Raw genomic sequence first — 13,410 nt, forward strand, 5'->3', positions numbered from 1 at the left:
ACGCTACGTATGTGTGGACAATACTTCATTTCGTAGTTACTGTGCAGTGGTCACTCCAACCAAAACCATCTTGGATAGATGATTTTGCAACAGGTAGATTGATGAGGCTGAGGTCGAGGTGGTTCCCTCACTAAGTGCACAGACCCACACTGTAGCAAAAGCCTTTAGGACTCGCCCAGCTTGATCAGTAGTGTTGCTACTGAGCTATTCTTGCTGATAGATATTAAAGTCTTCCACACAGGTAACATTCTGAGCCCTTATTCCTTCAGTACTTCCCCCAAGTGGTGTTCAACAAGGAAGAGTACTTATTCATCAAACAAGAAGAGATAAGTAATAATGAGCAGAAGATAGCCTTGCATTTATTCGAATTGATTCCATGAGACTTTGTGGGGCCTGGGGTTAATATTGAGTTGCTTTCAGGGAAAATCTCTCAAAACTGTATGCCACCGCGCTGTGACCCCTGCTGAGTCTGTCCTGCTGGTTCAAGAATGGCAAGATGTTATCTGGGTCTTTGTAAGGTATGAACCCTAATTATGACTATGTTAGGCTGCTGCTTGAACTAGTTTGTGGGTCAACTCTCCAAATGTTGATGCAAGCCTTCAGATGATAGAAAAGGGGGCATTCCAGGATAAACAAGGCTGGGTTAGCTGTTGTTGTTTCCAGTAATGCTAGATAGTCTTTCTGTTTTTTTATTGCTTTCTTTAGTCTTTGTAGCAGATGCAGGTGTGAACAGAACAAGATGTACAGATGAATGTGTCCCAAGATAATATGGATAGTTTGTATCCAGTTTAAAACTTTACAATTTGGCATAAAGTTTGCACTCACATTTAGAATCCAGAAAGTATAGTTATTTTCAAGAACTCCTGTTCAGGAATAAGAGTGAAGATGATTTCAGTTATCCTGAAGTTTAGCTTGGATTTGATTACTGGAGTTGATACTAATCTTCAATATCGACAGGTTAAATTATTTAATTTGATATATTTGAATTTAAAATATATCTCTGTATTTTATATGCTGACGAGATTCATTTGTTAGTATATTATTCAGCTTGATGATTAGAGTCCAGAAAGCACTATGTAGGAGACATAGTGAATGATCAACTGATGCAAGAATCATGATATACCACTCCTATTCATCTAATCCATGCTGTAACAGTTCAGTGGGTGTTTGATGCAGATATCTGGTGCACTTTTCCTTTCCACATTTTGACAACAAAATTGTTGATGGCATTTTAATGGGCTACATTTTATTTTAAACAAACTACTGAATAACTCCAAAACAGTTCTGCGCCAAAATAGGTCTGTGCCAAAATGGGCTGCGCCAAACCGGCCGCGCCGAATCACTCACGCCAAAATGGCTGCGCCGAATGGTCCCATTCTGGTAATTATCTAATTGGTTCTATCTTCAAAACAAATGAGAGAAACAAAGTTAAGATAAAAATGCATGAAAAAGAATGAAGAAACAAGTTTACAGGAATAAAGGATATGAAAGATGGGCAGAGGTAAGCAGAGACATTTTAATCTTTAAGGGTGAGTTGGATGAGTCAAGTGAGAATATAAAGAATTAAAATCTCAAATCCAACTCCCAACAGTCACATGTGGGTTTTAATAGGGGCGATTTGAGGGGTGGACACATGAAGTTGTCAGTCACTTAAAATTTTGTAAGAAGTTTGTGTCTCTTTAGAAGAATTTTCATTTTTAACTCATGGAAGACAGACTCACTCAGCATCATTAATCTAGGCATGTAAAAAGAAGCAAGAAAGGCCAAATCCATCAGCTAGGATCTTTAACAATACAGCTTGAGGTCTAGGAGGATTAGGAGACTTCATCCAGGTCCAACAAAATTATCTTCATATGATAAGACCCCCTATGGAGTGGCTATCTGTCATGTGCATCCTAGACTCTTCCTCACACATAATGTTAGGCATACTGGCCGATTGCTCCCAGCTCCTATCCTGCCAAACCAACATAATGAAAGCTTGTCAAAAGCGTTTGTTAAAGATGTCCTGAAGTTAAATTCTGCAAGGTATCTTCAAAATCCCATTGCCTCTGCACCCCACCCCAAACTTTTGCCAGCCCCAAGGAGCTAAAGTAATTTTCTTTTTAAAGCTAAACATTTTCCATATTCAGTTTGTAATATTGGTTGGCTGCATTACTACAAAATTACATCTTGTTTTCCCATCATGGGATGTAAATAGAATTTCTTTTGGAAAAAATGGGATATAAAAGGTGAGAAAGGCTAGAACTTTTCTTTGAATATCACAGTAAGACTCCAGAATACAGGGGAAGAATTAAGAACCATCACCATGACTAGCAAAGTAGTATTAGACAAACTAATGGGGCTAAACACAGTTAAGTCCCCTGACCATTACCTCTGGAATTCAACTCTTTTTTTCCATGTTTGAACCAAGGCTCTAATGTGGTCAGGAGCTGAGTGGCCTTAGCAAAACTCAAATTGGGCATCAGTAAAAAGCAGGTTATTGCTAAGCAAGTACTGCTTGACAGCACTGTTGATGATACCTTCCATCTCTTTACTGATAATTGAGAGCAGACTGGTGGGGTGGTAGATTGGATGGGTTGCATTTTACCTGCTTTTTGTGTACAGAATATGCTTGGCCAATTTTCCACACTGTTGAGTATATACTAGAGTTGTAACTGTACTGGAACAGCTTGGCCAGCATAGTGGCAAGTTCTGGACCCCAACAGCATTCCGGAGCATAACATATAGACGTAGCCTTTTCAGTATCCGATGCCTCTGACCATTTCTTGAAGTGAATCAAATTGGCTGAATACTGAGGTAATAGAGACCACTGGAGGAGGCTGAGATGGATCATCCAATTGGCACATCTGCCTGTAGATTGCTGAAAATGCTTCCATCTCATCTTTTGCACTAACATGTTGGGCTCTTCCACTGAGGATGGGGATAGTTGTGGAGCCTCCTCCTCCATTACATTAATTATTCACCACCATTTATGACTAGACGTGGCAAGTTTGCAGATCTTAGAGCCAATCAATTGTTTATGGAATTACTCAGCTCTATCTGTTGCTTGCTGCATATGTTGTTTGGCATGCAAGTAGTTCTGTCTGGTAGCTTCACCAGGTAGACACTTAATTTTAGCTGTGTCTAGTGCAGCTAATGGCATACTCTTCTGCATTCTCCATTGAACTGGGGTTGATCCTGTGGCTTGATGGTTATGGTTTAGTTAGGGACATGCCAGACCATGAGGTTACAGGTTGTGCTGGAGTACAATTCAGCTGTTGTTGATGGCCCACAGTGCCTCATGGATGCCCAGTCTTGAATTGCTAGATCTGTTTGAAGTCTGTCCCATTTAACATGGTGATAATGCCATATAACACAATGGAGGGTTTCTCAATGTGAAGGCAGGCTTTCATCACCACAAGGACAGTGCAGTGGTCACTCTTACTGATACTATCATGGACAGATGCATCTACAGGTTGGTAAGGATGGGGTCACGTATATTTTTCCCTCATATTGGTTCCCTCAACACCTGCTGCAAATCCAGTCTAGCGGCAATGTCCTTTAAGACCTGTCCAAATCAATCTGTTGTTCTATTGTTGAGCCCCTCTTGGTGTTGGAAATTGAAATCCCCCTCCTAGAGTACACTTTCCAGTCTTAGTGCCCTCTGTGCTTCCTTCTAGTGTTGCTTAAAATTTAGGAGTGATTCATTAGCCAAGGGAGGACAGTACATGGTAATCAAGGAGGTTTTCTTGCCAATGTTTAACCTGTAGCTATGAGACTTCATGGGGTCCAAAGGTAATGTTGAGGAACCATGGTTCTGCCACCACGACTGGGTCTGACCTGTAGGTGAGACAGGACATATCCAGGGATGGTGATGACATTGTCTGGACATTGTCTGTAAGGTATGATTTGGTGAGTATGACTATGTCCGGCTGTTGCTTGACTAGACTGTGAGACAGCTCTCCCAATTTTTCACATTAGCCCCCAATATTAGTAAGGAGGACTTTGCAGGGTGAGAGAACAGTTTTTGCAGTTACCTTGTCCAGTGCCTAGTTCAATGCCAGGTCCACTTGGTTTAATTTCTTTTATGAGACTTCATAGCAATTGATACAAATGAGTGACTTGATGGGCAGTTGAGTTACATGTAGGCTAAACCAAATGAGAATGGCAGATTTTCTTCCCTAAGGACATTTGTGAAACAGATGGGATTTTCCTGGCAATCAACAATGGTTCCATGGTCAACAGTCGGTTCTTAATTCCACGTTTTTAAAATTGAATTCAAGTTTGACCATCTGCCAAGGTGGGATTTGAACCCAGGTCCCCAGACATTAGCTGATTTTGTGTTTTAACAGTCAGGTGGTAATAGCACTTGGCCATCGCTTAGGGAATGTTGGCCTTTAATTCAAGGGAGTTTGAGGGAAGTCTTGCTGCAATTGTACAAGGTGGCTGGTGAAACCGTATGAAGTAATGTGAGCAACTTTGATCCCCTTATTTAAGGAGAGGCATAGATAGAGTCGATAGCCAGCGACTATTTCCCAGGCAGAAATGACTAACACGAGGGGTCATAGTTTTAAGCTGGTTGGAGGAAAGTATAGAGGGGATGTCAGAGGCGGGTTCTTTACACAGAGAGTTGTGAGAGCCTGCAATGCGTTGCCAGCAGCAGTTGTGGAGGCAGGGTCATTGGGGACATTTAAAAGGCTCCTGGACATGCATATGGTCACAGAAATTTAAGGGTGCATACATGAGGATCAGTGGTCGGCACAACATCGTGGGCTGAAGGGCCTGTTCTGCGCTGTACTGTTCTATGTTCTATGTTCTAAAAGTAGATGTGAGGAAATTCAGATCAGACATGATATTTGAATGGCAGAGCAGGCTTGAGGGGCCAAAAGGTCTACTCTTGTTCCTGTTTCTTAAGGTCTTATGGATTGATAGTGGTCTAAAGGTTAAAATAAAGTGTTATACTCAAAATGAATCTTTTTTTTTAATCTGACCTGTTGATTGCAGTAAGGAAGTACAAATCTTTTAAATACATACCATAATCACTAACAACACTCTTGGATGATAGATGACGGTATGCCACATGAGTAAGCATATATAAAAATGCAATGGCGTTGAGTGTCAGAGCTTCCACTCACTCTAGGGACTAACTCTGAGCTGGCTGGTCAGAGTCTATGTTCTGTGTACATGTAAATAAAGGGTGACTTGCTGATGGGACTGGCCTCCATGAAGTTATTTCAGGTTGAATTCAGTGTTATGTTTTATCATCTGCGGGCAGTAAAATCAGTTTCTTACAGATTTCCTTGAAATTCAGTTGTAGAAAATATTATTCCTATTAAAGATCTGAAATAAATGATACCATTAGGTGTTTCATCTATCAATCCAGCAGAAATTCTGTCAAATTCTTGCGATACATTTACATCCTTCCTTAAATAAGATGACTATTACTCTGTACTGTACAACAGATGTGATCTTAACAATGCCCTGTATAACAGAAACATGATCCCCCTACTTTTGTTTCAATTCCCCTTAAATTAAACAAAAGCTTTCTATTAATTTTCTTATTACTTGATGTATCTGCATACTAGTCTTTTGTTATTCATTGACAGGAGCACACAGATCCCTCTGCATCTCAGAGATCAGCAATTACACATATTTTAGATAAAATGCTTTCTCATTTTTCCTGCCAAAATGAACAATTTCACATTTTGCCACATTTTGCTACCTACCGATCTTTGGCCATTCAACTGACCTATCTATATCCTTTCGTAGGTCCTCTGTGTCTACTTCAAAACTTACATTTCTACCCATCTTTATGTCATCAGCAAATTTAACAATTATACCATTGGCCACTTCATCCAAGTTATCTACTTAAATTGTAAAAGATTGAAGGTCCAGCACGATCCCTGTAGCACACTAGTCATTTTGTCTTGCCAACCAGAAAATTAGCCTTTTATGCCTAATCCCTGTTTCCTGCAAGTTAAACAATCTTTCATGTGCACCAATTTGCTACCTAAACACCATTAGCTTTTATTTTCTACAATAACCTTTGATGTGGCATTTTATCAAATGCCTCCTGAAAATCTAAACAGTCTTTTCTAGCACCACACTCTTCGACATAGTGCATCTATCCATTGCTTTTACTCACAGCACATGGTAATTCCTCAAAGAATTGTTATATGTGATTTTCCTTCCCAAAATCAATATTCTAAAACTATGATTATTGCCATACCATTCTGATAAGTTACTGTCATGCTGATCATCCAATTCTGTGTCCTGTTCCTGCTTTTGCCCATAATCCTTTGCCCTAAGGACTCTATCTATCTCATTGTTAAAGAGATGTTGACAGATTAATGAATGTGCAAAAATGTGGACAGCTGTTTTCAATGAAGGCAAATGAGAGGAAATATACTTTGGACCTAAAAATGGGATAACAAAACAATGTAAATTCTAAAAAATATGAAGAAAGTAAAAGTCCAAAAAGTCTTAGGGGATCCAAATGCATAACAAATTCAAATGCCTTGAAAATCATCTAAAAGCTATTAGGATAATGGCTTTTTTATCTAGAGGACTGGAATACAGATAGGTGTTATGCTTCAAATATTCAAATCCCCATGAATTGACCACAAATGATCTGTACTTGACACCACTCATTAGGAAGGGTATGTTGAGTACAGTGTAGATTCACCAGAGTAATACTTGAACTCGAATGGTTAAATTTCAAGAACAGATTATCTCAAATAGTATTGTATTCCTTGGGATTTAGAAGATTCAGAGCCAATTTGATGAACGTCTTCAAGATATTAAACAGATAGATAGAAATAAACTATTTCTGTGAGTTACGGGGTCTAGAATGATAGGGCATAAAAATAAAGTCTAAAAATTAGGAATTTTTCTGTTGTGAAATTCAGAAATATTTCAATGAGCAAAGGAGTAAAAGAACTTAGTAATTCTCTTCCACAAACCACAAATATAGTTTGCTCAAATTTTAACTGAATGTTATACTTTTTTTATACTGAAAGCAAAAATGATATAGATCAACAACTCCATATATGTTAGGTGCTGATTTCATTGTACAGTAGGAGGAGCAGGCCTGAAAGTTGAAATGACTTATTCCTGTGTAATCATGCACTAATTTTGCTTCACCTAATTATAACTGTCCTGGAGGCATTCTGGACATTATTGGATTTAAAATATTGAATCTGATTGGTTATCTGAGAAGACCTATATATCATAGCAATATATCATAGTTCACTCAGGGTGTCCAAATTGTTATGGGAAGTATACTTTTTCAATTTAAGTTGTAGCTTGCAGCTATGGATAATGAGGGTAAAGGTTCTAATGGCCTTTCCATCACAGGTTTGACCAAGAATCTCTCACTCTTATAAAGAACAAAGAACAAAGTACATTACAGCACAGGAACAGGCCCTTTGACTCTCCAAGTTTGCACTGATACATATCCTCTATCTAAATTTGCCATCTATTTACTAAGGATCTGTATCCCTTTGCTCCCTGCCCATTCATGTATATGTCTCAATACATCTTAAATGATGCTATCATTCCCACCCCTAACACCTCCGCTAGCAATGCATTCCAGGCACCCACCACCTGCTGCATAAAGAACTTTTTATGTATATCTCCTTTAAACTTTTCCATTCACACTTGGTACTTGTGACACCTAGGAATTGAGTCCTCCACTCTGGGAAAAATTTCTTGCTATCCATCCTGTTTAAACCTCTCATGATTTTGTAGGCCTCAATCAGGTCTGTCGTCAACTGCCTTCTTTCCTATGAAAATAATCCTAATCTACTGAACCTTTCCTCATAGCTTTCACCTTCCATACCAGGCAACATCCTGTTGAACCTCCTCTGCACCCTCTCCAAAACATCCACAACCTTTTGGTAATGTGGCGACCAGAACTGTACACAGTATTCCAAATGTGGCCAAACCAAACTCTTATACAATTGCAATATGACCTGCCAACTCTTGTACTCAATACCCCGTTCGATGTATAGTTCTCTCTGGAATTGCATCTTTCAAAATGCATCACCTTGCAGTTGTCTGGATTGAGCTCCATCTGCCATTTCTCAGCCCAACTCTCCAATCTATCTATATTCTGCAGTATTCTCTAACAGTCCCCTTCACTATCTACTGCTCCACCAATCTTAACGTCATCTGTAAACTTGCTAATTAGATTACCTATACCTTCCTCCAGATCATTTATGTATAGCACAAACAACAATGGTTCCAGCACAGTTCCCTGTGGAATACCACGGGTCATAAGTCTCCATTTTGAGAAGCTCCTTTCCACTACTACTCTCTGTCTTCTGATGCCCAACCAGTTCTCTATCCATTTAGCTAGAAAACCCTCGACCCCATGTAACTTCACCTTCTTCATTAGCGGAACCTTAAACACCTTGCTTAAGTCCATGTATATGACATCTACATCCCTTCCCTCATCAATCAACTTTGTCACCTCTTCAAAACTTCTATTAGGTTTGTAAGACATGATCTTCCCTGCACAAAACCAAGCTGTCTATCACTGATGAGCCCATTTCCTTCCAAATGGGTATATAACCTATCCCTTAGTATCTGCTCCAGTAGCTTCCCTCCCACTGATGTCAGTCTTACTGATCTGTAATTACCTGAACTATCCCTGCTACCCTTCTTAAACAAAGGGACAACATTAGCAATTTTTAGTCCTCTGGGATCTCCTTTATTTTTAAGGATGCTGGAAAGATATCTGTTAAGGCCCCAATTATTTCCTCTCCTGCTTCCGTCAGTAAACCTGGAATAGCTCCCACCTGGTCCTGGGGACTTGTCCACTTTAATGCCTTTTAGAATACACAACACTTCCTCCCTCCTTATGCCGACTTGACCTAGAGTAATCAAAAATCTATCCTTAATCTCAACATCCACAATTTCCCTCTCCTCAGTGAACACCAATGCAAAGTATTCATTAAGAATCTCTTACATTTTCTCTGACTCCACACATATGTTTCCTCCTTTGTCCTTGAGTGGGCCAACCGTTTCCCTCGTTACCCTCTTGCTCCTTGTATGTGAATAAAAGGCTTTGTGGTTTTCCTTAACCCTGCTCACTAAGGAAATCTCATGATCCTTTTTAGCCCTCTTAATTCCTCAATTCAGATTTGTCCTACATTCCTGATATTCTTTTAAAGCTTCATCTGACTTCAGTCACTTAGACTTTATGTACACATCCTTTTTTCTGCACTACCACCTGATGAAGGAGCGACGCTCTGAAAGCTAGTGTGCTTCCAATTAAACCTGTTGAACTACAACCTGGTGTTGTGTGATTTTTAACTTTGTACACCCCAGTCCAACACCGGCATCTCCAAATCACGATCTTTTTTCCTCTTAGCTAATGTCACATATCCATGGTTCCCTAATCATGACATTACTATCACTCATTTTTACAGGAACATATCTCTCCTAAACTCTAATCAACCTCTCTTTAAAAGACTCCCACATATCAAATGTGGATTTCCCTTCAAACAGCTGCTCTAAAACTACATTCTCCAGCTCCTGACGAAGTTTGGTAGAGTTGGTCTTCCCCCAATTTAGTACTCTTCCTTTAGGACCACTCTAGTCTTTCTCCATCAGTATCCTAAAATCTAGGGAATTGTGATCACTATTCCCAAAGTAATCCCCCATTGAAACATCAAACACCTGGCTAGGGTCATTTCCTAACACTAGAACTGGTCCACAATTCTTAAAGGGGAGGCTGTTATCTGATGCTGGAAATCATTGAAAAATTAGGCATAAGATTTTCCGATGCTGCTTTGGAGGCCTTGGAGTAGGCGGGGAGCAGGAGCTATGTCATCTATCACTGTGGGCTTGTCAGTCCTATGAGATGCTTTCAAAAGATAATGGCACCAGATTGCCAAGGAGGTCAGTGATAAAAGTCTAGCTCCAAAGACTTGGATCTAGAGCCAGAAGATCAATGAACTCATACAATATCAGTGAATGCACCTTCAATACATAATCTGCCAAATGTACCTCTAGACTCATATTGTTCCGAACTCCAGACCCATTTCATTCATCAATCAACAATCTCTACAAAGCACGATTCATACTTCTAGCATTAATAGTTTCAACTCAATGTCAAACACCAACACTGCTGAAAACTTCACAACTGTATATCCCAACATACATGCATACATTGCAAGCTGTTCAACCTCATCATCTAAACACATTGTACCAAACTCATTTACACACTTCCCTATCTGTGCAGGACAAAGTGGGACTGAACTAGAAGCATTTAAGCCCAGGGGATAGACATGTATTTACCTTTTCCATGGTGTTCTGCCATCATTGCCGCAGCTATGATTGAAGCTGTGATCAGCAGTCAGGCTGAAATCAACAACCATGACTGTATGCTGATATCTAATCCTCCTTTTCACCTCCCACTTCTTCCTCATTCCACATTCTCTTCTAACTTAGAAGCTACAGATGGTGTAAACATACATATCTTGCTTTTCTTTATTCCTGCAACTACAATCCTTTCAAATACCGAAGAACGGCAACCTGGTCAAGCAATGAAGGAAGAAGCCAATGATGAAGTAGAAGCACTCTCACTAGCATTCAAGCTCAGATACCAGCTCAGATCATGACAATACTTGTACTTTGCAGGCTAACTAAAGATAGGATCTGAATGTGTGAAGCATTGCACATAGATGGGTTGCAGTCAGAGGAGGGCCAAGGGTAGTTTGCTAGCTTGCAGAGGATTCAGATGCTAATTTTGGCAGGTTGACTAACAAGTATGAGTATACACACTGAAATTATTGGAGCATTTGTAGCACCACATGTGAGACACCAAGGATACATTTGGAGAGGAGGAAAGATACAGCACACAACTGAATTTTGTGACCAAACAGTTAACCATATGAAGATCAGCATTACTTATGGGCAGTTCCCTTTCTCAATAAAAATAGCAAACCATTTGCACTTTCCCACAGTGTGCAGCATCATTCTCAGCAGATATTTTTGTTCATGCTGCTCCTCTTCCCATTTTGTTCCTTGTTTTCTTACATTTCTATTGCTCAAATCTACAGTTTCTCACATACTGCACAGAATTACTATCACCAAGAAATTAACATTATTGCAAATTGTCAGATTAATTCAATCCAATTCTACAACTTGCTTCAGTGGGATTTAAACTCAACATCTTTGTGCTGCCGGTCAATGCCATAACTATGACACAGCTATAACCGCATGTATCATAAAGGCGCCCGTCAATGGTCTTTTTATGGTGCAGAGGATTTCAAATCAGATACTAATTTTGGTGTACAGGTATATGTAGAAACTGATGTCATGCTTTTAGATGGTGTCATCAAAGCTCAATATACTGATAAGAAGTAGGACATTGCAAAGAATAAATGTTTCAGCGTGGAAAGGGTAATAGCATCCTATTTCTGACTCCAAGTCCTGGGTTTCACTTGTTGTTCATTTTCATGTACCCTAATGATTGACATCCTACTTGTCCCACATTGCAAATGTTGTAGGAATAATGAAACACTGACACATCCTTGTTTTGATAATATAATTGGTTTGCTACCCATCAACTATAATAGATTTTCAAGAAACTAGTCAAAAGCTGGATTTAGATTCCAATCATCGAAGGTAAACAACAATGTTATTCTTAGAAGAAGCCAAAATCATATGGGTACCATGGATGATAGATTTCAGTTATGTGAAGCGATTAGGGATGTAATCATGAGAACAGAGAAGAGTAAGGAAAGGTTGCTTAAAGGTATCCATAATCATGAAAATATTTGATTGAATAAATATGGAGAAGCCATTTTGAATAGCCAGACCCAATGTGTCAATTTAATTGGAAAAAGAACAACAAGTGAAACCCAGGACTTGGGGTCAGAAATAGGATGTGAGGAAGAAAGCTTGCACAGTGAGGTGGTGAGGTCTGTCTAAAAGGGAAGTGGAAGCAGATTAAGAAATAAGTTTGAAAATAAGTTGTTTATATACATGAAGTTGAAAATTTGCAGTGCTTTGGGAAAATAGGACAGTGACCTCAGTGGATAATCTTTTTGTAAGGTTAGCAGAGACAAGGCAGGTTGATTCGCTTCCCTTTATCTCACTAAGGCATCCAACTCTTTGTGCTTCTATTGATTTGAGTAATAGATTTATTGTTTTAGCTGTGGAATTACTGCTTAGAGCTCACGTGGATGAAGTAAACTTAGTGTGCTGATCTCATGACTATACATGGAGCAGTGGAGTATGACCTCGTTTTAATACAAACCTAATCACATAGGCTGCATTTTATTCTGAATGATCTTTGCATGAGAGCTAAGCAAGTTATTACATTTATAAAACATTTTTGATTGAAGGAAATTCATATTGTTCTTTTTGTAAAGTAATTCACTAATAATTTATCTTTGATTCAAACTTGAAACCTGTGCCACACATAAAGCTACATTTGTGATTTTGTATGTACCTCAAGTATGTGTCCAAATTAAATATTCTTCAAAAAACAAATGCATGTGAAGCATAGAAAAATAATTAACAGGTAGTAGTGTTTTAATTAGTGACTGCTTGGTCATGATGGAGCATGACTCATCCAATGCAACCAAAGCTTTTAACTCCCTCCTGCCTACCCGTTATTCTAATATACCCATATTAATGTGATGTAATATTAAGGCAATATTAATGAAATATTGCTAATTCTGAAGTGAAGTCAACAAAGCATAAATGAAATTTACCAAAATGAGCATGTGTTTATAGTAATCCTTTCTACCTTTTAGTTAGACAATCAAATGCAGTTATCACTTCTGAAATGTTTACAATCATACTTTAAAGCAAAAACTTGAAGTTTCTTAATATTTGCATGATATGTTATAGTTAAGTCCCACTATTAATTAGACCTTGCAATTTACCTACTATCACATGCTATCTCCCTGGACCTTTACTCATCTCTGGAACATCTGGATAACAAATATACCAATATCAGGCTCCTACTTATTGACTACAGCCACACCTTCAAAGCCATAATTCCAAACAAACTAATCTCCAAATTCCAAGACCTAGGTCTCTGCTGTGTGACCAAATTTTGTCCGACTCCATTTACAAGTTCGCTGATGAAATCACTGTTGTAGACTGTATCCCAAACAATGACAAGACAGAATACATGAAAGAGATTGTGCGCCTTGTGGCAGGCTGTAAAGATAAAAATCTCTCCCTTGACTTCAGCAAAATGAAAGAACTGGACATTGACCTCAGGAAACAAGGCGTAGAGCACGCCCCTGTATACATCAATGATGCCGAGATGGAGAGAATAGAGAGCGTCAAGTTCCTCGGAGTGATATCACCAACAATCTGTCCTGGTCCACCCATGTTGACTTTGACTCTATGGTCAAAAAAGCGCAATAATGCCTCTACTTTCTCGGGAGGCTAAGGAAATTC

The sequence above is a fragment of the Chiloscyllium punctatum genome, chromosome 10 (genome assembly GCF_047496795.1).
Source record: "Chiloscyllium punctatum isolate Juve2018m chromosome 10, sChiPun1.3, whole genome shotgun sequence".
Classification (NCBI taxonomy): domain Eukaryota; kingdom Metazoa; phylum Chordata; class Chondrichthyes; order Orectolobiformes; family Hemiscylliidae; genus Chiloscyllium; species Chiloscyllium punctatum.